This window comes from Zeugodacus cucurbitae, chromosome 3 (assembly GCF_028554725.1).
Source record: "Zeugodacus cucurbitae isolate PBARC_wt_2022May chromosome 3, idZeuCucr1.2, whole genome shotgun sequence".
NCBI lineage: Eukaryota > Metazoa > Arthropoda > Insecta > Diptera > Tephritidae > Zeugodacus > Zeugodacus cucurbitae.
The window spans coordinates 59,382,855-59,409,643 of NC_071668.1; the positions used below are offsets into that span (position 1 = coordinate 59,382,855).

At 36.5% G+C, this 26,789-nt stretch overlaps 1 protein-coding gene across 6 annotated transcripts in view; it reads left to right on the forward strand.

Annotated features, from left to right (window-relative positions):
- The window catches only part of LOC105216178 (beta-1,4-glucuronyltransferase 1), a 249,143-nt gene that overhangs the window by 152,253 nt on the left and 70,101 nt on the right, over positions 1 to 26,789 (forward strand). Inside the window, exon 1 of one of the 6 annotated variants that reach the window (XM_054227013.1) lies at positions 15,674 to 15,954. The exons of the other annotated variants lie outside the window; for them this stretch is intronic. The gene's annotated coding sequence lies outside the window, so the exon portion shown is untranslated. Of the gene's footprint in view, positions 1 to 15,673; positions 15,955 to 26,789 lie in introns of those variants that run through there. 6 annotated transcript variants of the gene reach the window in all.

Genomic DNA, 26,789 nt, shown 5'->3' on the forward strand with positions numbered 1-26,789 from the left:
CCACCTTAAATTAGCCATAAAGCAAGAATTTGCCAATATTTACATAACTATTCTACAGTCAGTAGTTAATTCTCTGATTAAGCGGCTTAATTTAGTTTTAAAATATAAGGACAATTCTACTGACTATTAAAATAAACATTTCTTTCAGTTAAACTCAAATATATAGGATTTACTGGTAAAAATAGTAAAATGCACATATAAATATTTACTATTAGCCTAAACTTCAATTCTGTTTTATAGTTTAAAAAATATTTTGAAATTTGTTAATTTTTTGTTTTTTTTTTTTTATATCGTATACATTAATAATAACGAACCTGCATACTCAGAAATATTTTGCAATTTTGTAATCTTTAATTTTTTTTGCAAAAAGTTCATGCACATATAATTATTTGACTGAGGTAGGTTTAATAACTCGAGTTCATGTTATTGAGTTTGTATTTGAAAACCTAAAGACCTTTTAAACTACTGGCATTTTTAATATCTCAACAAATTTAAGGTATTGTCTCTATAAATATAAATGTTTCCAGTTATTATAAATTCCTTTCATGATTAATTTTTGTTATTGATTACTCATAGCTATTTTCATTACTAACTACAAACGCTCTATGAGTGAACAAATACTCACATTAAGTACTATAAATATATTTTATCGTTTTGCTCGTGCTGCTATCAAGAGTGCATAATAAATATTTTATAGAAGTATATGTTGAATTAATTACTTTACCTGAAGCGCCAATAAATATGACAAAAAGTTGAATTTTAAAAGATGGCATGCGACACACGAATAGAAAACAAAACTAAGGAGATAAAAAGAAATATTTTTTTATATTTTTTTAATTAAATTAACGTAAGTCGTCATTTAGTAAATTTTTTTATATTAAATGACGAACATAATTGATTTCTTCGTATTAGACAGTAATTGTTAATATCGCTTCGTATTAGTATGTAATCGCACAATTAAAAAATTTAGTTATTTTATTAAAATTATATATATTTTTAATATCTATAAAAACAAAAAAATCGAGATTGAGAGATTTTATAATTATGATCTTCAATATTAGCTCATTAATTAATAGGCTTTTCACACAGGGTCTAATTGATCAATTAACCGACCTCTGCTCGATTAAAATGCTAATTAAGATCGCTTTACCATACAAAATAAAAATCCACATCAATTAATCATTAATTTTAAATTGAATTTTAATCGACTTGAAAATGAAATACAACTCCGCAATAAAGACCGTATTTGTACGTTCTTCACCAAAGAATTTACTTAGTAAATGGAAAATTTTGAATTAGCAGTTCAGTTAATTATATAACCTTAAGCGACTTTAATTTAGCATTAACACAATTACTGTAGCAAATTTGAAATAATTTAAAAAACATCTTGTAAATATATTTTTTTATTTTACTTTAATTTTGATTTTCGTTTTCAGTTATTTTTTATTTATTTATTTATTTTTTAATTGACGAACAGCAACCTTCGATTTGTCATGGCTAATTTGTTGTACACTTTACATACGTGCTGTCTTCACTTGTGTTACGTCTTCTTTTATATGTACTCGTGTCTTTTACTTATACTCTGTTGTTGTTGCTTGCCATGCAGTTTCGTTGCTCACCTTACAAGTCTGTCCTTTCTTAATTTTTTTTTTTTAATTATTTTGAAGGCAAATTTTATAAATGCCAATATTCATAGAAACAAATCATTTTGGTTTATTTGCTGTTGCACACAAGCTTCACAAAGCTTCTCATTAAACATAAGTACTAGGCAGTTTTTTTCGCATTTGATAAATACACACTACCATAAAAAAATTGATTATAGGCCTGAATGTGAGAAAAGGAGGTCGTTTACACCTCCTCGAATAGTTGCTGTTGAAGACCAACATAATAGCCATTGATGCGGGTAATTTGTTGTTTTTGAAAGGGCGCATGCGCACGCGCTTTTTTCTTGAAGTGATTATAACTGAAGATTTGTTTCGTATACTGAATGATTATTCAAAGGTGTTAGTTAATTTAAAAAATAAAAAATTATATAGAGGTGTTAGATGATTACTTTTTTATTATTAATCATATTATGCTTTTTAATTACTTGAAGCGTTTCTGTATCCCTTCCGTAAAGTGATCGTTTGTTGGAGGTCCATTCTTTTAATTAATTTTGAGTGTCAAGGTTAAAATAATTGCCCAGTAATGGGTAGGCCAAATTGTAAATTACCATTTTGGTGTAATCAAAGTGAAATCATTGAAATATTTTCAACTTTGCAGATTTTCACCAAAGAACTCGTCATTTTTTGTGGATCCTATCATTTGAAGATTTGTCTTCCAAAAGTTTCAAAGTGGAGCTTTTGATATGTTTAAAATACTATATTGTTGCCTGAAGGTCTTAAATCTAGCTTCTATAGTTTTATAATTGCCTTTACATCTATCTCGATTCTTCGAAATCCCGAATTTTACTATTGACTCTTTGTAAAGTTCAAGTAAATCGAACACCATTGGCTCAGATGTGTGTTTATTTCACTTTTGTGGCTATTTTCAATTCCATATCTGTATTTTTATTCAATTATATATCTATCTAACCAGTTTTCTATTAAACTATCCAACTATATATCTATCTAATCTACCTATTATTCTATATCTTTATAACCATCATATAATCTGCTATCTATCTAACTGTTAACAATCTATATATATATAAATATATATCTATAATTACATATCGAATTACCCAACTATATATCTTGTATAACAATTTAACTATCTACCGATTTATCTATCCACTTGTAACCGAATCTATGTATCCGTCTACCAATTGATAAGTTGAGGGGTCCGCGTTGAATATGCGTCTCTGATATTACAAATCGTACTCCCTATTATAGCTCATTAATATAGATTTTATAGCATACCCTGAAAAATCCAACTGATTCTTCGAACTGAAGTTCAAGTTCACCGCTATAATTGTATTGATTTTTCTAAGATGTTACGACAAACTCTAGAGCTGGACGACCAAGTAAGCTCAGCAAAGATCTCGATTTAGTTTCAATAGTTTTTTTTCTATAGGAAAGGGTAGATTCTTGCTGGTAACCAGATGCTTAAAAATGTTTAAGGAAGTGGGTAACGGTTTCTCACATAGATTAATTTGTTAGTAAGTCCCCGCCAATATCATATTTTAAGTACTAGAAAATATGGAAATTCTTATTATAATATCTCTCAGACCTTTTCAATTGAGACCTGAGATCAATTTTCTTGGTTGAAAGACTTGGGATTAAACCAAGAATAATATCAATTTACTAAAAATTTACTATAAAAAACTTAAACAAACTCTGGTAACTCTAATCTGTCTGACTGTGTCATGGTTTTTGTCCATCATACAATCATCATATAATTATCATTTTATTTCAAACGCTTTAAACTATAATTAAAACCAAAAAAAAATATTTTAGTTACACCCATGTTTACTTAGTGTATGTGTGGTTGTGTGTAAAGAATTTTAATGATCATAAAAGTTTAGTTCGCTGTTGCTACCACAAAGCGCCTATTAAAATCACTGAAATGAAGGAAGCGTCTGGTCACGTTTAATCGCCTGAAATATCTTCTCTCCTTTGAGCCCCTTTTCTGCGGCCTCATACACCTCTTCACACAGCATGTGCGTATGTATGCGTGTTGTTAGTGCATGCGTGTGATTTTCACGCCTGATTATAGTAATTTTTATAGAAGTGTCTAACAGCGAAGTGGCAGAAAGCAGCACAGGTGGGGAATAGGTATTCAACTAACGAAAGATCATCAGTGATACATAAGTATGAGTGTATATATATCTTTACACTCTCGCAACATGTTGCACAGAGTATAATAGTTTTGTTCACTTAAGAACTAAAAGAGATAGATAGCTATAGGGTTCCAGAGGTCTGTCTCTACGTCCGTCTCTCTATGCAAGCGATAACTTGAGTAAAAATTAAGATATCTTAATGCAACTTGGTACACATTTCTTGTCATCCTGCTAAGATTGGTATTGCCACTCCCAGACTCCAAAGACGATAACGGAAAACCTATAAAGGGCTATAACTAAGCCACAAATAAAGTTATGAAAGATATATTTGGTAGAGTGGATCACACTAGGGTGGCGCATATTTGGATGTATTTTTTTTTTAAGTGGGAGTGGCCCCGCCCCAAATAGGTTTTTTGTATTTACCTCACAAAATTGTCGAGATCGGACTATAACTTTACAGGCACCCTGATATCGTACATGAAGAACTCAGTGTCGAAGGGTAATTTTTCACCGAAATTATCGGTAAATCTTTCAGATTATTTTAATGTGATTCAGAGGGTATTTCTTCTTCTAATAGTGTGTCTCTGTACCAAAAATGGTTAAAATCGAGTCATAACTTTCTCTAGCTCTCATATACCTACTTATAGGTTTTTCAAAAACACGATGGGCTTTATACCGCATATATCGGTTTATATATGAGATATTTTAGCAAAATTCAATGAACGTATAGGCTTGGATATAGGGTACCTTGATGGGGAAAATGAGTGAAATCGGTTCACGAATTACCTCAGCCCTCATGAACTATATATGATGATTTCCGTTATTCTATTAGACTTTATACCGAATGTACGGGTAAAATTGTGTGTTATCTTAAGGGGTTACATGAGTTTTGTCGTGTAAAAAATGGCCTATTTTCAATATTCAATCAAAAAAATTATTTATTTAATTCAAACTTGTTTCTGTCTTATAGATACATATTTAAAGAATAATTTTTGTAATTTTCAAAAAAATTAAAACTCCCCCATTTTGACGTCATTTCCGGTGACAAAAAAGTAAAAATTTCGGTCAAATTTGCTTGACATTTTGTTTGTTTTAAATAGTTGTAATTGAAAAAAAGATAAAATCCTTCGTTCAAGCACGAGTAAATTGTATCTCGAACACCTGTGTCGGTTGAGTAGTTTTCCGTTGTTTGAAAACCAACTTTGAAACACGGTTCCGAGAAAAACGCGTTTAAGGTTTTGAGTAACAATAATACCTGACTTGCAGCGCACACCTTCGAAAAAAAACTATTATTCGGATCGTCTTGAGATGTTCTAGAAATTAATAATAACCAAGCAAACCAACAATCGATTGTTTGAACCCACGAAAACCATGTAACCCCTTAAACAAATTATATCAATAAATTGCGAGAATATAAAATGTCCGGTTACACCCGAACTTATTAGCCCTTCCTTACTTGTTTATTTGTATTTTAAATGTTTGCATATTTTTTATTCTCCTTAATTTATTTTTTTTTTAATTATTGTTATTATTGTTTTTTATTAAAAAACATTCCAAGTTTGTAAAGTTTGTTTTTAATTTTTTCTCATTTTTGTTTTCCATAATTATAATTTTAATTTTTTTTCTAAACTGTAAGTTATATTTTCTTAATTTTATTTTGTAATTATTTTATCACTTACCCTGGCCTTTAACTTGCCTTTATTACTCAGTTTTCACTGCCTTGTCAAGTTCCAAAGCATTCATACCGCAGAAGATTACCGATCCTACACAGATAGTTGCTTAGTTTGTAGCTATCTGCACGCGCATCAGCCATCGTTAGCAGTCGAACGCCCAGCGCACAGCGTCAAGTGCCTGGCAACAAAGCGCCACTCAAGCGGCGCATCAGTGATGGTGCTAATGTTTCAGCGCCGATATCAACTACTGATTGGTGGCAACGCACCGCGGTCATGAGGCGAGAAAAGCACACACAAACACATACACACTTATATATAAGTAGCTACTTATATATGTATTATATATATTACTATATATACACGAGCGTGTTAACTTAGTTATAGTTTACTTGCTGTTGGCGGGCGTTGCTGCTGCTTAATTGCTTATGTCACAAGTGGCTAACAATAGCACAACAACTATAAAGAACATCTACAAACTGCGCATGCGCAACTTAGACTCTTCAAAGTTAGCCTGCTTCTACGTCTAAGTATACTTTAATAAACAACAAATAATGGCGAACAATAACAACAACAAACATAGCACTTAAAGCACACACATATGACTTTACTTGCTACGTGTCGTAAAAAATAATAAAAATACACCAATAACAACAAAAGAAATCCATCAACATTAAGCATGCAGAACAGCTTTCGGCGACGACAACGTCACTCTTCAGCGCTATGCTGCACCGCCACCAGTATTTATTGTGCGCACTCGCTGCAAAAGTTTTGCAAAAAAATAAAACTTAAAAAAAAAATTGTAAAACTTTTTTAAATAGCAAATCACAGGCTGTGCAGCAGCAGCAGCGGCTGCAATACGTGCTCGCAATACGCATTATTGCTAGTTTTTATTATTTCAGCGCATATTTTTTTCGCATTTGTTGATTGCCAGCTATAAGCAGTCAGTGCGTTTAGGTCGTTGCAAGGCGGTAAGCATAGTGTTTAAAGATCATTTCAAAATCAATATTACTCAGTAGAAGCTTCAGTACTGAATAAGACTACGACCGAGTTTTAGAATACAGCTGTAAAAGATGGATTTTGGTATCTAAAAATCGACTTAGGTCGGTACAAGTCTATTTTCTGATGACACCGAAACCCGAACGGAACTTTAATTACACCATTAAAGAAGTTTAGATGCAAATCTACTGGATCTACATAATCTCGTATACATACAAATTTCTTTACTATTTTGGCTTTTTGAAATTAGCAAAGTGTCAACTTCCAGTAATAATTTTTAAACCAATTCCTCTTCATTAACACACTCATAAATATCTTTCTTTCTGTCGAGTATTCTCTTGTTTATCGAGACTTGCCTTGTTCACCTTTGACTCCACTGGTTAAATAATTTTCTTAAGGACAAATTTTCTTAAGGACTAGTAGGCCCTTAAAGACTTTACCTATAGTTAGAGTAGATCTTCGACTATAGTAAGAAAAGTAAAAAGACGAACCAAAAACAAACTCTACAAGTCGCTCATTATTCCCTTCCTGCTTTATGGTACAGAAGCATGGATGACCTCGACGTGCGAGGCAGTACTAGAAGCTGTCGAGAGAAAGGTTTTGTGTACGCCGATGATATTGATATCATCGAAGCAATAACCGCGCCGTTAGTTCTGCTTTTTCCCGCATGGATAAGGAAGCGAAGCGAATGGGTCTGGTGGTGAACGAGGACAAGACGAAATATCTCCTGTCATCAAACAAACAGTCAGCGCATTCGCGTCTTGGCTCCCACGTCACTGTTGACAGTCATAACTTCGAAGTCGTAGATAATTTCATATACCTGGGAACCAGTATCAACAACACAAACAACGTCAGCCTCGAAATCCAGAGCAGAATCACTCTTGCCAACAGGTGCTACTTTGGACTGAGTTCTCTTCTTCTTAACTGGCGTAGAAACCGCTTACGCGGTTATAGCCGAGTCCACAACAGTGCGCCACGCATCTCTCCTTTTGGCGGTTTGGCGCCAATTGGTAATACCAAGTGAAGACAGGTCCTTCTCCACCTGGTCCTTCCACCGGAGTGGAGGTCTCCCTCTTCCTCGGCTTCCACCAGCGGGTACTGCATCGAAAACTTTCAGAGCTGGGGCACTTTCATCCATTCGAACAACATGACCCAGCCAGCGTAGCCGCTGTCTTTTTATTCGCTGGACTATGTCTATGTCGTCGAACAACACATACAGCTCATCATTCCATCTTCTGCGGTATTCGCCGTTGCCAATGTTTAAGGGACCGTAAATCTTCCGCAAAACCTTTCTCTCGAAAACTCCTAGTGCCGTCTCATCGGATGTTGACACCGTCCACGCTTCTGCACCATAAAGTAGGACGGGAATGATGAGGGACTTGTAGAGTTTAGTTTTTGTTCGTCGAGAGAGGACTTTACTTTTCAATTGCCTACTCAGTCCATAGTAGCACCTGTTGGCAAGAGTGATTCTGCGTTGGATTTCAAGGCTGACATTATTATCGGTGTTAATGTTGGTTCCTAGGTATACGAAATTATCTACAACTTCAAAGTTATGACTGTCAACAGTGACGTGGGAGCCAAGACGCGAATGCGCTGACTGTTTGTTTGATGACAGGAGATATTTCGTCTTGTCCTCGTTCACCACCAGACCCATTCGCTTCGCTTCCTTATCCAGGCGGGAAAAAGCAGAACTAACGGCGCGGGTGTTGTTTCCGATGATATCAATATCATCGGCGTACGCCAGGAGCTGTACACTCTTGTAGAAGATTGTACCTTCTCTTTCTTATTCACTGGTTATTCGTTTTTATGTGGTGGGTCCCAAGCCCTACGTACAAGTACAAGTGAGTTGGCAATTGAAAAGTAAAGTCCTCTCTCAGCGAACCAAAATCAAACTCTACAAGTCGCTTATCATTCCCGTCCTGCTTTATGGTGCAGAAGATTGAACAATGTCAACATCAGATGAGACGACACTAAGAGTTTGCGAGAGGAAAATTTTGCACATGATTTATGGTCCTTTGAACATTGGCAACGGTGAATACCGCAGACAAAGGAACGAAAAGCTGTATGAGATATACACTGACATAGACATAGCTCAGCGAATAAAAATACAGCGGCTACGCTGTCCGAATAGAGGTAAGATTGTCCAGCTTTGAAAATGTTCCGCTGGTGGAAAACGAGGAAGAGAGGACCTCTACTCCGTTGCTTGACCTCGACACCGAGTTAGACTCTAAACTGTGAATTTTCGAAGAAATCTTTCCACGCTTAGACAACGGCACACGCCCCAGCAGCACTAGCACATTTACAGACACTGTGTTCTCAAGATCACATTTCTCTCTAAATAACATACAACTCTTTTCATAAGTCATTAAATCTTAAGTAATCGGTAACCATTCAATCTTCACACATCCATTTCGACCTCCCACCATGACTTAAAAAGTAATTCACTAATGGACTTTGCATCGTTGACAAAATTTATACCCATTCAAGTTCGGTCAGAGTAGCCTTTGCCATACTTTTAACCATTACAATTTAAAGTTGCTGTCGTGTATATTTATCGATTTCATTTTTCAGCTACAATTTATTTTACTCTAAATCACTGTACAACGTGCCACAAATGGCTACAATACCAACACAGTTGGCTGGCGTAGCACGCATGCACTCATACATTTGGCGCCACCTTGACAGTCGTCGTCAAAGTTGTGACGTCGCTGTTGTCGTCGCCTTATGACCACATGCTGTGCCGATTCTGTAAATGTGCTACGTGCCACTAAGCGCTGAAAAAGCAAATTTTTCTCGTTTTATTTTTTGAACTTACATAGTATTTAACGCTGTATACTTATATGTATAGGAGTACATAAACTTAATATAGGTACATAGGTAACATTTAGTCATATTAAAGCTGCAATTCATCCAAAATGGAAGATAAAAATCAGCGGTCCATTAAAGCAAAAGCCCTAATAGAGAAGAACTATGGACATATAGGCAAATTAGCGACTACTGTTACCTCAAACCGACTCTCTTTTTGATTCTCCGTTTACTATATAGGACCGTTTAATTGATTCTATATTTCTAGTCTCCTTACTTGATTATGTACTAGAGTAGGATTTAAGTATTCGCCATTATTTCGGTTTCATTGTCCATTCTTCAGTTCCAGTTCAAACATCCATTGCTTAATCTGAGAACTATTAGATTGAATGTCGCTGTTCTCAGATGTCAAGGATGAAGAGCATTGCTCGATTGGACCTGATTAGAACTATATAATGGCTAGTTGTCAGGTATTTATTTAACTTTTAGATTTTTGGGGGGCTATTCTACTTTCAAAACCTTAGCTAAAGCATTCCAGATACGACCAAAACACAAGAATTTCTCAGGTTGTATTGAATTCACCCCTTTGGTCCCATTTTTCTAATTTTTAAGCGATTCCTCGTATGCTTGTCAAACGACTTTCCTTTGAGGAGTATTTTATTTTTGGAAATAGGGAAAAGTCACACGTAGCCATGTCTGGCTATTATGAAGGCTAGGACATCGTTACAGCATTGATTTTTACCATGAATTCACGACGATGTTACGAAGTCTGAGCTTTTAAGAAACGAAATTCGCCAAAAGTATGACATGGCTGCGACAAGTAATTCAAATCCTTATATTTTGATTATAAAGGGTGCTCAATTTCGAGGGTCCCTACTTTCTTATAGAAAAAACTCAGAAAACACAAATTTAATGGGGAATATTTATTATCATTCGAGAGAACATTCTTAGGTATTTAGTTTTTAAGATTATCTCTTTCAATTGTTGACCACGGCTAAGTCTCAGATGGTCCATCCGTTGAGTCCAATTTTCAATGACTCGTTCGAGCATTTCGACTGGTAATAGGCGAATGACACGCGTGATTTTTTGCTCCAAGGCCTGAATCGAAGCGGGATTGTCCGCTTATACTTCACACTTTACATATCCCCATAGGAAAAACTCTAATCGTGTGATCTTGGTGGCCAATCGACCGACTCAAAACCTCAAATTATCTGCTCACCGAAGTGTTCTCTCAATAAATCCATTGATTGATGCGATGTGTAGGAAGTGGTGACGTCTTGTTGAAACCAAGTGTCGCCGACATCACGAGCATCAATTTCCGACATTAAATAATCGGTTCTCATGGCGGGATAACGGTCGCCATTGTCTGTTACGTTCTCTCCTGCATAATTTTTGAAGAAATATGGTCCGACGATTCCACTGGCCCTCAAACGACGTCAATCGTTGTTTGATGATATGCTAGCTCTTGAATCTCTTCAGATTGCTCTTCGTCCCAAATACGACAATTTTTCGTACTTGTTGCGAATAGTACGCTCAATAGGCCGATTATGTTGACTATATGTATCCTTATATATATGTAGCTTGAAGCCACCAGCTCCGCGTACACAGACTGCATTTTAATATGCCACACACCAGCACTCCATTTGTACTTGATCATTTTATTTTTGTTTTTCAATTTGCACCAGGCAGTAATTTTCATGGTCTTACAACTATTAAGGGTCATACAAAAACCATAAATAAATAAATAAATAACAACGAGTTATAGGCGAAGCGCTCAAATGCCCACAAGCGTGCTGTGCAGGCAGCCCATTAGCTTTGCAACGCTAAAAATAGACGCACACAACATGCGCTGACAAAGTGAAAAACCGCTTCCAACTGCTGACTGCATGTGTGTGCGTGCGCACACCACAACTCATTTTCAGTTAATGCATTCAATTCTAAAAATATCAACACTATTTCCTGCTTCTTGACGATATCAGTTACACTACGCATTCATTTATCAGCAAATTGTGCACATTCATCTTCTGGCCAAATGCACAAAGTTTCACCACGTTCGTTGCACAGCGTTCGCTAGACTCCATGCTTAGTGTTTGTTTGTTGCTTAGCTTAGCGTGGCAGCGACAGCAGCATCATCATCATCAGCTTCATCAGCCGGCATCTGTATGGCCATCACGTGCTCCCTTTCAAGACTTGTTTACTTACGTGCCGCGTCGCGCTGCGCTGCGCTCATTTTCTTCGGCCTTCCCCAGTTAGTTGGCTCGCTGCGCATGCGCACATTTGGCATATCAAATTCTTTTCCGCCTCTTAGGCGCAGTCCATTGCACTAGCGTCCCCGCGCTGTACACACGCTCTACGCCCGTGCACTCTGGCAATGACAGACGCGCTGCCTCATCTCGCATTCCACGCACCAAAAAGCCAAAGAAGGCTAACGCTATCTAGTTGGCCATGTCCACCACCTTCGCTGGCGTCGCTACTATGGCGTGGCAGCGTAACGCCTTTTTACTGTTTTGTGATTAGAAGAAACTTTGAGCTCCTACACGTAGCGCTGCGCTCAACTGGACTTGCTTTGCATTACCTTTCATTGCTAATGCATTGCCCATTTCTAGGCTGCGTTCTGGTCGACTAAGTATTGGTATGAGCTTCTAGATTCCTTCCTCTTTCGTCCCCTCTCTACCACCCAATGCCAGTTTGTGCAATTTTGGTTGCCGTTTCCACAATGACTTCCATGTCGCTGGCAAAATGCGCTTCGGCGCTTCTGGCATGATGACACTGCCAAAATCAATTTCGTACGTTTTTGGTATTGTGCCAATTATTGCCATTGTAATTTCCTTGTTACATTTTTGGTGAAAAATTGCTTTGCAGATATGCATCGAGTGCAATTTGATTGGCGAACTGTGACGCAATTAAATGCCTTATTTGTGCATTTTTATTATACGCTATGGGGTAATTTTTGATTTACCACTATTTTTCAAGGTTCATAGTAGTCTGGAGATATGTGTTTATTTCTTCAAGGTTATGCTTTTCTTGTTTATTGACGTCATTATCTTTTATTCGAGTATGCGCATGTTGAATGTCAGACGTTCTTCGTTTTCAAAATTGGAGTCAAGTCCTTATACTCTTCATCTTTTCAGTATTCGCAGCTCTTCTCTATACACTGTTCAAAGTTCAGTTCTCCCTTAGTCTCTGTCTCCACAATCCCGAACCTTACCGGTGCTTTCCATCAGTCGATAAAAATTTCTTATTTTTTTCACTACAACATTCTCAGAAGAATTTATCTCGGAGACCGGGTCTTATATAGTTTTTATTGATGCCTCGAACGAAAATTTGACTACTCTTCTTTTTAAACTTTTTAAAGAAGCACTCAAGCCTAGAAAGATCCTAGGAAATTCTATAACGTTGTATTGTTAGTTTACTATGTTATAGTATTGTTTTCGGCTATTGCCGTCAACAACATCGAAAGAGAATGAAACCGTTGCGCTAATTGTCTCTTTGACAACAAGAGATATTTACTTATGACCTCAGAGATCCCTGTACTAATTCCCTTCGCTCGAATTTTTAGCTTTGGAATGGGCAACTGAATACATTCCAGAATTATTGAGTTCTATACATCCGCGCCGTTTGTTCTGCGTTTTCCAGACTAGATAAAGAAGCGAAGCGTATGGGTCTGGTGGTGAATGAGGACAAGACGAAATATCTCCTGTCATCAAACAAACAGTCAGCGCACTCGCGTCTTGGCTCCCACGTCACTGTTGACAGTCATAACTTTGAAGTTGTAGATAATTTCGTTTATCTGGGAACCAGCATTAACAACACCAACAATGTCAGCCTTGAAATCCAACGCAGAATCACTCTTGCCAACAGGTGCTACTTTGGACTGAGTAGGCAATTGAAAAGTAAAGTCCTCTCTCGACGAACCAAAATCAAACTCTATAAGTCGCTCATTATTCCCGTCCTGATGTATGGCGCTGAAGCGTGGACGATGACAACATCCGATGAGACGACTCTTGGGGTTTTCGAGAGAAAGGTTTTGAGCAAGATTTATGGTCCTCTAAACATTGGCAACGGCGAATACCGCAGACGATGGAACGATGAGCTGTACGATTTATACGACGACATTGACATAGTTCAGCGAATAAAAAGACAGCGGCTACGCTGGCTAGGTCATGTTGTCCGAATGGAAGAAAACACTCCAGCTCTGAAAGTATTCGATGCAGTACCCGCTGGAGGAAGCCGCGGAAGAGGACGACCTCCACTCCGGTGGAAAGACCAAGTGCAAAGTGACCTGGCTTCACTTGGTGTTTCCAGTTGGCGCCAAAAAGCAAAAAGGAGGAATGAGTGGCGCGCTCTGGTGGATTCGGCTATAATCGCTTAAAGCGGTTCCTACGCCAAATATATATATATATATCCATAGCCACTAAACTAATATAAACCTTAGACATATATCACTGCTGGATAGTTTTAATCTCGAGATTTGTTTTATCTCGTTATCAATACAGCTCTCATTAGTTCCTAATTATCTCATTCGAACCAGTAGTTCTAACCCAGTTGTTTAAATCGTCCAAACATATAGGCTATTATGGGCTTTAGACTTTCATGGGTTGTGAGGTATCAAAGGTTCTTTAGTTAAATATAGGTAACAGCTAATTTCAGGAATCGGCGTAAGCAGAGTTCCAAAACCTTTTAAAGCACATGACTTGGGATAATCTGGGGCAATTCACGATCCCTCTGGTTTCAGGTATTTATCATTGATACCATATCATTTCATATTAGAGTTAGGTTAGGTTAGGTCAAGGGGTAGATCCCCGCAAATCACTTAGATAGGTTCAACAGTACCAAAATGATTCTAACTGATCACCAATACTCTCTTGATTAGACAAAGTTCTTGGGCTCTTTTACAATGTTCTTAAGCCGGCTAATGTAGATTCCAGACACTTTTCTGGGTTCGCCGAAGCTGTGCCTACCGAGATGTTTAAACTTAGTCTGACAAATACTGGACATTGAAGGAGGAAGTGCTTGGATGATTCCTCTTCGCCTTCCTCCAATCAACTTGGACAACTGGCACCTGACTTGATCCCTTCCTAAGCGACAACATCTGGAATGACCATTTTCGGTCCACCGCGGTCCAAAAAGACATCCCAACTGCACAAGTACTGGTTGTTTTCCAGTGTTTGGACAGCTCATTCGAAGTCAGTGTGTCTCTAGAGCTCTAACAAAAGTGAAACACGGACTACCCACCCGTTTCCACTCCGACATCAATGTTGCTGGGGTACCCTTTCTTGCAAGCTGATCCGCTCTGCAGTTTCCAGCGATTACCTGATGGCCTAGTACCAACACAAGTCGGATTGCAAAGTAGTTCGAAGTTACTGATAAGTATTTTAGACACTCCTAACTACTAGCTTAGAGCATACTGTCATGGAATTCAAGGTCAGTATTGCCGGAGTGTGCCTACTGCTATTTTAATGGTTCCTGAAAGACACTGAAATAGCCTGACAGCATTAGCTGTAGTTGATTGAGTGCTTCCGACATTAGACTCCCCTTCCTACCTTTCCCCTGAGCTTCGATCTATCCGTGAAAAAGCTTACTACTCTCTCCCACCTAACTCCCGATGAAATTAAACGTAGATTCTGTACATATGTGTTCGTCCATGGCTTAAGCTTTTTTCGTCACTATCTACTTACTGATCGCAACTTATGGCATCTAGATCGCCATTTGTAAGATCTTCTATTACATGAAATCAGATACATTTTATTACTATAAAAAATATATAAGAGAAGGGTCGCACTGTCCGGTTATGGAATCCATACATATGAATGAGGCTTTTTAATAGTCAAAAACCCAAAAAATCCTCCTATCATAGAACACATGGGCGGCTAATCGAAACAAATCGCGCACATGTTTCTATTTGTTCTTTTTGTATTCTACATCTATTACCAAACAACTTGTTCTCATTACGCTCCTGGCGAAATGCTCGCAGCAGCTTTAGCTTTTTAAAGATCATTTAAGATCAACATACGATCGTACATATGTACATATGTATATTAGGCGTAAAAAAGCGGGCAATCACCTTTGACTTTGATGACTGGTTGGTTGGTGCGCCACACGTTTGCTATAATTTTCTTTAAATTGTTGTACTTGTATAACGAATGGCAGCGCAAAGTGGAATGCGTGAAACGGAAACAGGTACTCACATACATACATACAAACGTTAAGGCAGTTGATAATACGAACTTTTTTGCATTTCAATCAACAAACCAAAGCACCCAGACCGTTGGAGAGGGGGAAGTGTTAAAGAAAGCGCTTTGTATTTGTATATATGTACACAAGTGTGTGTGTGCTGCACTCCACAGCCAGACAAATAAATAAAGCGAAGAAATTCAGACGAAAACTACTACAGATTTATGTGAACGAGCGCGTTTACAGATCAATGGACACGTAAGTCAAGTCAGTCGGGCAGTCGGTGGCCGGTGAGACCGGTGAGTAGTTAAACAAGCAGCGGCTGACAAGTTAGTGAACAGCACGCACACTAAATGTTTATAGTATACGGACATTGGACATACATAATTTGTTGCTGTTTAAATTAGTTCGTTTGAAAATTACTTCATTTGCTGCGTGTGTGAATGGAAGCACATTCAGTTTTAGCGGCTTATTTACTGTGCTATGAGTCAATTAGTGTACGAGTGTGTAGTTTTTGTTGTGAATGTGATTGTGATTGCTGTATTGGTATGTATAAATTATGAAATGTAAATTAGTTTAAAGATTATTTAATGTTAAAGACGGAAATCCTAGTTGTCGATCCCAATATAACCTGTGATGTAGTAAAATATTAATTTAAATTTTTTTGGCAGCTCTGTTTCGGACATCATCTGTATTAAGAGTCAGATATATTAAAAACAATATAAATTTATTTCCTTTTCCTTTTCCTTTGTGAATAATATTGATATATTGCCTGAACATATTAAAAGTGTAAACAATTTGTAAATTTAAAAAACACGACAAACGGTATTTTTCTAATATTACTCAATAATATTTGGTAATATTAGGTTGGTTCCTATAGCTTTTAGCTATTTATTCAATGTAATGTAATGTACCAGACGAGGTTTCAGACAAGGTGACTCACTCTCGTGTGATTTCTTTAACCTGATGCTGGAGAAAATAATACGAGCTCGCGGGACCACGTATAAATCTGTCAATGCCCATGGGACACTTTCCCAGTATCTTTCAGGCTGAGGTCTATGCTATTAGTAAATGCGCTGAAATAATATCAGACAGGAACTATCACGGCGAACGAATTGTCATCATCAGTGATAGCCAGGCGTCTCTCCAGGCACTATCATCCTTCGAAATAAACTCGGGGTTGGTCCTGGACTGTATTGGAAAACTCAACAGAGTGTGCAGCAACAATAAACTAACCCTATTCTGGGTACCGGGACACAGAGGTATACAAGGCAACGAACTCGCAGACCAGCTAGCTAAGAAAGCCGTAGCCACCAGACCGGGGGGGCCAGAGCCCTTCATTGCCGTTGGTCTGCAAGCTCTGAGAATTGGACTACTCGAAGGCGAATTAGAAAGTAGGAATCACTACTGGATTCGGCTGCAGGGACTTCGCTACTCGAAACTGTTCCTAGGGGGGTACAACCGCAAAAGATTCAAGCAACTTATTGCGCTCCCAAGAAACAAAATGAGACAACTAGTGGCCCTCTACACTGGCCACTGCAGACTAAGGTGTCATCTAAACAAACTCGGGATCTGCTCTACGGACCTATGCAGATTCTGTGATTTGAAAGCGGAAACACCTGAGCACCTACTCCTGGAATGTCACGCGATTGCGGGTTTAAGGAGGAAGGAAATGGGGTCTCTATATCCCCAAAGGGAAAGTATCGCGACCACCAGCCCTGCAGCGTTGCTAAGTTTTATTAGAGCTACAGGACTGGACGGTATTCTGTGATAAATAGGAGAGGGCACAATAGACCTTAGGTCGCAGTGCGATCCTCTAATAAATCTAATCTAATATAAATAATACGAGCTGCAGAGCTAAATAGAGAAGGTACAATCTTCTATAAAAGTATACAGCTACTGGCGTACGCCGATGATATCGATATCATTGGAAACAACACCCGCGCCGTTAGTTCAGCTTTTTCCAGACTGGATAAGGAAGCGAAGCGTATGGGTCTGGTGGTGAACGAGGACAAGACGAAATATCTCCTGTCGTCAAACAAAAAGTCAGCGCATTCGCGTATTGGCTCCCACGTCACTGTTGACAGTCATAACTTTGAAGTTGTAGATAATTTCGTTTACCTGGGAACCAGCATTAACAGCAATAACAATGTCAGCCTAGAAATTCAACGCAGAATCACTCTTGCCAACAGGTGCTACTATGGACTAAGTAGGCAATTGAAAAGTTAAGTCCGAATACTTTCAGAGCTGAGGAAGAGGGAGACTTCCACTCCGATGGAAGGACCAGATGGAGAGGCACCTGGCTTCGCTTGGTATAACCAATTGGCGCCAAACTGCCAGAAGGAGGGATACGTGGCGCGCTGTTTTGGACTCGGCTATAACCGCGTAAGCGGTGTCTACGCCAGTCAAGAAGAAGAATGTAATGTAATGTTCATAAAAAATGATACAGTGATCGGATTTTGTTGAAATATACGCTGTTTCGTTCGATAATCTGTTTCCATCTAGACGGCAACTTTATAATACCCCCTCGTATAAGCTCCCCTACTTATTTGCGAAGAACTCGAACAGCCACTTTTCACAAGACTCTTTTGAGTTTTGTGTATCCAGCCTTCTGTAGATGGCTTAAAATGGTTTGGTGACACACTCCCATCTCCTGGACGATATCACGAGATGCCACATGCCGGTCTAACTCGATGTTTTCCATGATTTGATCGGTATTCGTCGTCATAGATCTTACGCCGGCTGGGTTATCCATGGTGTCGTTTTCACGCGCTCTGGATCGTCGAAAACATTCCTCCGCAGTTCGAAGTGATAGAGTACCATCCCCCAAAACACCATTAATGTCGCGGAACGTTTCTCCGGCGGTTTTGCCTTTAACGAAGGAAAACTTTAAAATAGCGCGAATTTCGGCGTTAGTGAACTCCATGTTTACAACTGTTGAATGCAATATCCAAACTAATCTGCATAGCTTCGTTTTGTAGTTTATGTCAAGTCCTTTCAAAGCTGTATAGTATTGCCAGAGACGAGCTCTGTAGCGCTTTATACATAGCCGCGAAATTCAAAGGTCAAAAAAGCGGAAGGGAGATATTTGCAAACCCAAGATAAAATTATTGAAATTAAAATAATGTATGTAGCAGTCCATTTTCAGAAGAAATCGACGTTATTTATTCTTCAAGCCATTCGACTTCACGGCAAAATCGACTTTTTTCTGGGTATTGGACCAAAATAATTTATTTCGGGAGATTGAGAAGTTAGCCTTCAATATCGAAATATTTGGTTTCGATGTTCACAAATTATTTTCTTCAAAAATATGATTATTAATTGCAGCATATACAATTGAACTTCCATAACTCGAAGTTCTCCATAACCCTAACTTGAATTGGCAATATAATAGTTCAAACAGTGAACGACGTAAACCCGAGAGAGAGCCGAAACGACCTGTCTTATGAGATTTCAATGTAAATGAACAGTCATCACCGCTTCTACCGTACGCTACCGTAGCTAGAAGAGTCGGCCGCTTCTCACTCTCGAGTATCTCACAATGCAGGGTTACCAGTACCGTGTATATATGATTATTAATTAAAAATATATTTTTTGATATTCTTTCTCTCGTATATCAAAGCAATGACCAACAATTTTAACATATGGAAACTTTGTCACTTTTTAATACTAAATCATAATTTAATATTTAGCCTTTGTTGTAATTTTATTGTACAACACAATTTCATTGTATTACATAATTTTTACTACGGAGATTAAAAAATTCACATTTTAACAAATATTGATTGTTGAAAAACGGAAACTCGTAAATGTCTTAACTTCCGTGCCAACAATAACCAGTTATATTAAAACAATAAAACAGGCGATTATAATTAAAATTTACAAATTTATTAGTAATTTGTAGATATGTAAACAATTAATAATACATTTATGAATATCTTATACTTAGCTCCCGACTCAACGCATGTTTATTTATAATACAGATTATTGCATACAATAAATATTTTTTGAATTCTTAATAAGAATAATCATTCATTGTTTGCTGCCGAAACCTATAATTAATACCGCTTTGTCTAACATCGTTTTTATGATATTTAAATTTATTATTTAATCGCCTAACTCGATATCAACACTCTTCAAACAATGCATCGAGTCAACGTCAGACACACGTAATCAAACGAAGCGTGATTCACAAATGGTGATTCTAGTGGGGGCTCTAAATGATAAGTTATTAAGAAAACACCATGAGTGGCGGACAAGAAGAAAATAATAATGAAAGGATAATATACAAAAAGGCAAAAATTAGTCGAATTTTTATGAGAATAGAAAAATATTTATATGGACAAGTAATCTAGTGCTGGTGTAATATTTCTTGAAACAGATCAAGATCGATTAGTTATCAAAAGTTGGATATTTAAATATTAAGATATATAATTAATATTTTAATTATCATTACATTGCACTCTATCGGTTAGAACTTCCAATTTAATTATGAGACATTTTTAAAGTTCTCGATTATGTATGATTTTTTAAACTCTATTATGTCAAACTTATCGATTTATCAGAATATTGAATCTGTATTGAATTAGCTAAAAATAATTATTTATCGAAATTTTGATATATTATTGTATTTAATTTCAATTGTGTGAAAAGTATTATGGAATCAAGACATTGTTTTAAATAAGATTTTAAATTCGAAAACCGATTATTTTATTTTATAATCGATTTTATTTGTATAAAAATTATCGATATATCTGACAGAATTTAAAATTTACCTAAAATAATAAATAAATATTTGTCGGTAAATACCATTAAGTAATACTATAAGTTAAACTCTCTAAAAAACACCATTTTATCTAACCCTTGATATTCCATAAAATCTTAAATTCGACTTTGATTTGAAAACTAAGAGCTTATCGAAATCTCGATAATTCACTGTGTTTTATTGTTCATCGATATATTATAAAATTGTATATCATACTGTGTAAAATATCAATTTATCGAAATATCGACGTTTTACATAGTTTACAACTGGACGCTGAAAAAATATCGATTACTGAGAATATCGATTTTTATAAAAGATTGAATTAACTTGTAGTGTAGGCTTGTTGAAGAAATATTGGCACATCGATATATTGACATTCTTTTTTCAATGCGACGATATTTGTAAGCGATATTTAAAATTTTGATATATCGATGTATCGATATCAAATTTCAAGTATCGAAAAGGTATAAAAACGATATTTTTATAAATTTTAAGATTCAAAAACTCTAAAAAGGAATAAATTTTTTTCCTGCCGAAGGCTTGTTCGAAAAATATCGATAATTTTTTTATAAAAATATGAATGCCGATATTGATATTTCCAAAAAATATCGAACTGATATATATCGATACTTTATTTCACTTCCGACATCCCTATTGTAGTAGATCGAAAAAGTATCGAATTATGGGCAAAGAGGGCTTTTTGTATGGACCACCTTTTGACTTTTCAAAAGCTAGTCGCAAATCGAAACATCTTCGGAAAGGAGAAAAACTTCACTCGTAACCAAAGAAAATAGGTCTCCCTTGACAATATCAGCTGTACATTAACGTTACTATAGCAAAATGATTGATTGAGTGGAATATGTTCATCTTCCTTCAATATAAAGCTGTATATTTTTTGAGGTCAAAGTCATGTATAAAAAAATTCTAGTAATTTCCTCCATAATACTTACCTGCTACGCCGCTCATATTATTTACTCATTTATTTACTTAATGTTTTTGTGTTTAATGTGCGTTCCTTCAATGGAATTAGACGCCTTGCAATAAAATACCTGCTGAAATGAAGATACATCTTTCCACCGGCAGAGTAAATCCAACGAAGCCATAAAGTTCAGCGCAAAATTAAACAAATAAATATAATGAGCATTTTATTGCCAGCAAATAGCTGACGACTGACAGCTCAACAGCTGCATTGTTATTTACGCACTTCAAAACCGTAAACGTAAATGAATGTGTATTTGCATAGTAGCAACAACAATAAAAACTATGTAAGCGAACAAAAAAGAGCATAAAGAGCCATAAAGTTATCGATGACATTGAAGATTTAATTGACTAATTTGCATGATAATTGTACAAATGGTTGAGTCGCAGTGGAGATGAACAGGCAAAATGTAAAAGATCGCAACAGCAAGTAGCAAGAAGTAAAATTATGTTTTTTTAATTAAAAAATAATAACAAATTAAAAAAAGATATTAAGTTTGTGGGAAAAAACAGAACTCCTAAAAATGATCAAATAAACATAGAAAAGTGATTAGCAATCAAATTTTATTTTATGCGCAAAATTAATTTAATTTATGTGCTTACATATTAGGGTGTGTCTTAATGTTAAGGCATTTGAATGAGTGAAAATGTTAACGGAGAAACTTGAACAAACTCAGTTAGAGTCTTGAGATTGATAATTGAGCTAATTGAAGAACGGACTTTAGGGTCATAGGGTCAAAAGTACTGGAATCCACCTACCTTAACATTAGTGTGAAGAGTGCTCCATTTCGAGGTTAACTACTGTTTTTAAGAAAAAACACAGAAAATTCAAATTTAAAGAGGAGTGTTTATTAATATTCTTTGACATTTATTTTTTAAAGATTATCTTTTTCAAATGTTGTCCGCGGCTACGTCTCTGATGCACCATCCGTTGAGTCCAATTTTCGATGACTCGTACGAGCATTTCGACTGGTAACTGACGATTGACACGCATGATAGTTTGCTTCAATTCCTGAATCCGTGTAGTCTTGAGCCTTTACACTTCCGCCAATCGACCGGCTCTCAATAAATCCTTTGATTGATGAGATGTGTGGGAAGTGGCACCATCTTGTTGAAACCAAATGTCGCCGAGATCACAACCTTCAATTTCTGGTATAAAATAGTCGGTTATCATGTCGTGATAACGGTCTCCATTGACGGTTACGTTCTCCCCGGCATCATTTTTGAAGAAATATGAACCGATGATTTCACATGCATAAAGACCACACCAAACCGTTGTTTTTCCTGAATGAAATGGTAGCTCTTGACTCTCTTCAGGTTGCTTTCGACTCAAATGCGTCAGTTTTGTATACCTATTGAGCCAGAAATGGGCCTAATCGCTGAACAGAATTTCGTTCGAAACCATTAATCGTTGTTGGAACTTTTTAAGAGCCCATGGACCGAAACGATGTCGTTGGGAACTTCGAGCAGCTTCAGTTCTTGCACAAGCTCTATTTTGTACGCTTTCAATTTAAGATCTCGACGTAAAATGCGCTAAGTCGTTCCATACATCTGTCCGAGTTGTGCGAACGACGTTCAATCGACTCGCCACGGTCTTGGTGTACGCTCTCAGCTAAGGCTGCTATATTTTCTTCACTGCGTGCTGGACGTTGTCTATTCGGTCGAATATGAACCAATAATGAGTGTTGCGAATAGTGGGCCGATTATGTTGACCATAAGTTGAGCGAAGCGTGCGAAACACACTCTTTACAGAACGTGAATTTTCGTAATAAAGTTGAACAATTTATAAACGTTGTTCAGGCGTAAGTCTTGTCACGATGAAATGCCCAGCAATACTGAACAAAGATAACATGACAGCATTACACCACTCATGCGTGATCTGTCAAAGAAACGCTATTGAAAAATTTAGCTCTACTTGCATGACCCGATATTAGCAGCATTGAACAAATATAAATATTTAAATTATTCTCCTCCAGTTATAATTGAAATCATATAATAAAAAACTATTTTTTTTTTATGAATAAAAATTTATCCACAACATTATGACACACCCTAATAGTTAAAGTTTCAAAGTCATATACCTACTATATGTAGCTTAGCACCCAGTCCGCCACTCGCAGTGACTCAGCAACAGCTGTCTATTTTATAGCCAGAAGCTGTCCACCTCTCTGTAGCTGAAAAAAAGTGAGATTTTTTTCAATTTACCGACTAATGGTTAACAAATTTCATAAAGAATTCGTTGAACCAAACACTTTGTGAAATGTGCGCAAAAACTCGTGCTTCTTTTTTCATTATCTTCTTTTTTTGCGCTTTAATTCTCATGTGTGTGGTGTGTGTGTGTAACTCTTTGAGAGACCCTTCAGGGCTCGACTTTTGAAGCGCACACTTACAAAGAGCTATTCACTTTCGTGATTTGTTTAGATTCGTGCTTTGCCTTTTCGGACGTTCTTGGTGCTTTGAGAAATCGCAAAGTGATTGAAGTGTTTTGATTTGTGTGTGTAGATAGTTCAGTTCAACGCACAACGTGCTGTATGTGCTTTGACTTATTCGTTTTGGGTGGGTTTCTTTTACCGATTTCGTTTTGATTTATTTGCACTACAAGTGGGACTGACGGCCGGCGGCTGGAGGCATTTCTTGTTAAGCAAAAGCGCGCTTTGTGTTGGAGATTTGTATATATAGCTTTTTTATTTTTTGCTTAATCCTTTCTTAATTTTATTCATTTATAAACATATTTACCCTCGCATGTCTTTATTCGCCACTTCGACTGCCTTTCTTCCAACACACTCACTCTCATAACCAGCAACCAGTCGACGTTCGCATTATGTAAAAACCCCAATTTCCATAAAATTTTGCTTGTGCGTATATTTCATATTTAATTTGCGATTTACTGTCGATTAGCGCTGAGGTCAAGGTCCTCACAAAATGTAATCACATTTGGTTCATGATTTTGATCTCTTCTTTAGCGAATGTGTTTTCGTATAATACGCGTGGGGTCAATTAGGCTGTGTTTATGGTGTATATAATTTGTTGTAACAACAATATAGTAATTAGTAAGGAAAATAAATAATTTTTTTTTGGCTTTTGCAAAATTTAAAATGTTTAGCTGCCAGCTTTTGGACAGCAGTTGAGTTATTCATAATAATATTATTATTAATAATATATTATTTTGGAATACAGAATTCTGTCAGACCTTTCGATTACTATTGTCTAGATCTCCCATTTTTGGGTCAAAAACCATATCTCAAAAACTACTCGACCGATTTCAATGAACATGGAAACCAATGAATATAGCGGAAAAATATTTTACACAGATACTATATTTGATCTGGGGCATATCTTGTGGAAAAATTGTCAAAATCGAACTATATCTTTTCAAAGTTCCTGATACCGAACATGAAAAACTCAGTGCCTAATGGTAATTTTTCACCTAAATATCGGTAAATCTCTCAAAAATTTTAATTTAATTCAGAGGGAATCTTTTTCTTCTAATAGAGTGTCTCTGTACCAAAAATGGTTAAAATCGGGTCATAACTTCCACTAGCTCCCCTATAATATATAAAACTATAATTATAAGATTTAAAAATATACCTTTTAAATTGGTCAATATGTGAAATATCTTAGCCAAATTAAGTGACCGTATAGTCTTAGATATAGTGTATCTTGAGTGAAATCAATAATTACCTCAGCCCTCAGCCCTCATATACTATATACGATGATTTCCGTATTCTATTATATTTTATGCCGAATATCTAGGTCAAATTGTCTGTTGTCTTAATAAAATTACATCAATAAATTGCGAGAGTATAACGTTTTCGGCAATATCTGAACTTAGCCCTTCCTTACTTGTTTAAAATAAGTTTCTACAATGATCTTAAATAGAGATAATAGTGGGGTAATTAAAGAAAAATATTGTTCAGACATCTCATCGTGAAAGACAAACTTACTTTCATTTAAGAAATGGATTCTCATCTCTAATTAATCATATTATATGGGTAGGTCTCAAAATGTTCCAGAGCGAACCGACGTCTACTAGAATTTCTTTAAATATAATAGTGAGATAAACTATGATAAAGATTCAAGTGACAGAATTAATCAGATTTCATATCTCCAATTGCCTATAATCTAGGGTCAGTCCAAACATGTTAGGTTAGGTCAGGTCAAGCGGTAGATCTCCACAACTGCAGAGAGTCTCACTTAGGCAACTTCGAAGGTCCTCTGTGGCATCCAAATACTCCTAAAGCCCTAAAGAGGAAATGCTTAGATGATACCTCTTCGCCTTCCTCCAACCTATCTATTTAACCGTAACCAGTAAACATAGCAATGCTTGCGTCGAGATGAGCCTTCCTAAGCGACAGCAGCTGGAAGGACTGTTTTCAGTATACCCCGGTCCAAAAATACCTAACAACTGTACAGGTGCTGGTTATTGTCCAGCGTTTGACGAGCTCACTCGAAGTCAGTGTATCCAGCGTTTTAGCATAAATGGACCATGGACTACCCATCTGCTTCCACTCCGACGTCAATGTTGCTGGAAGCTAGTCTGTTCTGCAGTTTTCAACAATGGCAGGGAACTATTCGGAGTTTATTAGAATTTTGTATAATCTCTCTCAGGTTGTTTCCTGATAATCTCTGATTCTTAAATTCAAGTTTCTGAACCCACAGAGAAAACGAAAAAATTACATCTACTCATACGAAAGTCTACTTCTATGACACAGAAAAAAAGGAGGTCTGCACCTTCCTCAACTAATTCATTATTCTGGAAAATCCAAAAGTCTTTAGTAAGATCAGTGAAAATTACAGCAGCGATCATTTTAATCAATAAAATATTGCTCCGTCATGACAGCATTAGCTAACTCTTTACCAAGTCAATGTCTCTATACATAATGACAGCTTAAGGTATACAAATCAGTTCACCGTGATTGAAAACTACAGTTGTTAATATATTTTGCCCACGCTAATGAATTCTTTCAGCCATTATCTCTTTTAAAAATTTAAAACAAGTAGCTTATTTATGCATTTTAAGCACATTCTAGTTAAAATTCAACCTTGATCTATATAGCACACGTTTCTAAAGACAATAATCAGTGCCTCGAATGCATAGACACGTCCACATTACATTATATCTTATCATGAACGATTAGTATTAACTTTGAAGTACTACAATAGCTATTATACTTAAAAACTTATTGTCATCAGACAGACTGTTAATTTTTCATAGAATTATAGAATGAAAATTAAATTTTATGAGATACACTTGAATAAGTAAGTTCCCATTACAAAATTTTATTTGTATAAGTAGGTGACATGTGTCACATAGCCTGTGTTCACGAATGGTGTCTTGTCATATTTATATCTTCAAAGTACTAGTCTCTTACTAGCTTAAATGTAAGTTTTTAAAAATTTTATATTTTTAAAATTCTAAATTGAAGCTTTTGCATGTTAATTGATCAATTAACCGGTCTCTGCTCGACTAAAACGCTGATTAAGATCGATTTACTATGCAAAACATTTTTAATTGAATTTTAATCGACTTGAAAATGAAATGCAACTCTGCGACAAAGATCGTATTTGTAATTATAAATACGTTCTTTGTCTGCGAGTTGTTGTGCACACTATACGACGGTAGATGTCGCTGCTAAAA